This window comes from Pteropus vampyrus, unplaced genomic scaffold (genome assembly GCF_000151845.1).
Source record: "Pteropus vampyrus isolate Shadow unplaced genomic scaffold, Pvam_2.0 Scaffold431, whole genome shotgun sequence".
Taxonomy (NCBI): domain Eukaryota; kingdom Metazoa; phylum Chordata; class Mammalia; order Chiroptera; family Pteropodidae; genus Pteropus; species Pteropus vampyrus.
Window position 1 is genome coordinate 18,845 of NW_011889212.1, and position 2,426 is coordinate 21,270.

Below are 2,426 nucleotides of genomic sequence, written 5' to 3' on the forward strand. Positions count from 1 at the left end.
CTCGAACTGTTTTCCCCAAAATGCGCTCACTGCGCTAAGCAAGGTCTGTTGCTTGAGCAGAATGCACAACCCCGGAGCCAAGTAGGGCATGGGAGGCTGACTGTCAATGGGCTGCAGGCACTTTGTGGCTTGGGTGAAGCAGGATCTCAAAGAGACAAGGGCCATCGAGCCAATTCATCCTCAGTTTTGCTGCAACTTCTGTGCCCGAGCGTTCCCACTGTTGTCATAGATCACAGAGAGACCAGCTGCCATCTGGGGTGGTTCCATAGACCCCTGTGCTTCCCGGATGCACTATTGCAACTCTTGCAGGCAGCAGAGGTCTACTTGATACTGATTTCCATGCAGTGCTCGCCCTGTGCTAGCCGAAGTTTGTTGCCCGCATGGATTGGGAAATGGAAGGGAGGAGCAGGGCTATGGCAGTTCCCTGTCAATGAGTCACTTGGGACAATTTGTGGGTAGGGTGGGGCGGGGTCTTAAAGAGACAATAACAGTCAGATTAATACAGCCTCAGTCTTGCTGCAACTTTGGTAATCGTTCGCACATTCCCACAGAAGTCCCAGATCACAGCAAGACCAAGTTCGTGTTGGCAGTAGTGATATGCCTAAAACTACCTCAAAATGCATGCTCGCAGCACTGGCTGCTAGCTGAGAATGCATGGCGCATGGCGTAGTAGCCATCCAGCAACAAGCCCCAGGTGATCTGCAGGTTGGGTGGGGTGGGCTGATCCCCTCAATCCAAGGCTTCCTAATGGCCCTGTGGGTTCGGTCTGCACAGTCAAGCTGGCCAGGTAGATAGGCTGGACTAAGGCACAATGGTGGCTGCCCTTCCAGTCCTCCGTACTGGCATTAGGTAATGCAGACTTTCTTGGTATGGATCCTCTGCTAGCCTCTGACCCACCACTGGTGTCCCGGGTGAGTGTCTGCAGGGCAGAAAGCCTGTGTGCAGGTCCTTCAAAGGGGCATCTAGGGTTTCTGTCTCCTTCCGTCTCATCCAGACAGTCAGAATTCCCTCTGGTTTTTACAGTCAGTTATTGGAATCTCCTCTTCCCTGGGTTGGGACCCTGGGCTAGGGAGCCCTCAAATGAGACCAGGATGCCCCTCTCCTTCAGGAGACTCTCTGCAGACTTGCTCTCTCTCCCAGTGATCCTCCACCACCCGCGAGTGTGGGTCCAGCCCGATTTATGGCTTTACCCCTCTTACTGGCTTCGATGTGGCTCTTTTATATTTTCAGAGGTAGATGTTACCACCAGCTGGACTTCTGGTGATTCTCCACACTGATTATTTTATAATTTGGTTGTAACTTCAATGTAACTTCAACAAGCTCTGCTGCTGGACAAGCCCCAAGCGTGTCTTGTTCTTGATTTTTAAAAATTCACATAGATTATAAATACTTTGGTTATTCCTTTTTTCCTAATTCCCACAGTTACTAAGGTAAACAGAACAGATATGGAAAATAAACTTGCCTTTAGATTTTGTGTGGAGTGAGGACTTGGGGTTGGAGAGGAAGGGTAGTCTTAGAATAAAATAATAAGTGTCAAGACAGAAGTCTGAGAATGAGATTTCTTCTTTAAACCAATCTATTATATTTCTGAAGGAGATAGGAGGCAAAATTAAAATTGTTATTTTTTTCTTATCAAACTGTGGTTCACATCTAGGTTCCTCCTCCAATTGTGTGACATTGATTAAATGACATACTTTGTTACAATAGTTCTCTCATCTATGGAAACAGTAATTTTAAAGTTGTGAAAACAATAATGTGTAATCTATGAAAATTTCATGACATATAGGGCATAAGAAATGATCACTAATGTGCATGTAGGATTTAAAATCCACTGTTATCCAGGAAGTTCTTACCTTTTAGCTTTATCTTTTGGTACCCTCTGTCTTTGTATTTATTTCTTCAATAGTGAATACCCTACAGTGAATACCCAATTATTACTCAGTTATTATAAAGATAATCTTTGTAACAGATTACTTTGTGATGGAATCTATCCAGAGTTTATTACCTTTTCACAACCTCTTGCACAAATGTCTTCAGGTAAATTCAACAGAAAACAAAAAATATGTAACAAATATATATAACAGCATATATTTGAACATCTCTAAAATATTCAACTTAGTGCTTTTTTCTTTCATTTTCAAAGTGTATTACTTAATTTTGCTCATAAGGTAACCACATATTCTAAACTTTAGAATGTGATAGTCACATGATTTCTTTAGTAAGCTTCAAAGTTTCTATGAGCATTTATGGAGTGAGAGGAATATACTGAGGTTTCAAATATTAAAGCTTTCTCCATAGCCACAAATTTCTTTGATGTTTAGATTATTGAACACAAAATCACTGTATAATGTCTTCAACTTAGTCTACTTTCTGGTCCTAAAAATGTTAGCTATGTTTCCTTTTCTGTCTCTCTATTTCTTTCTTTT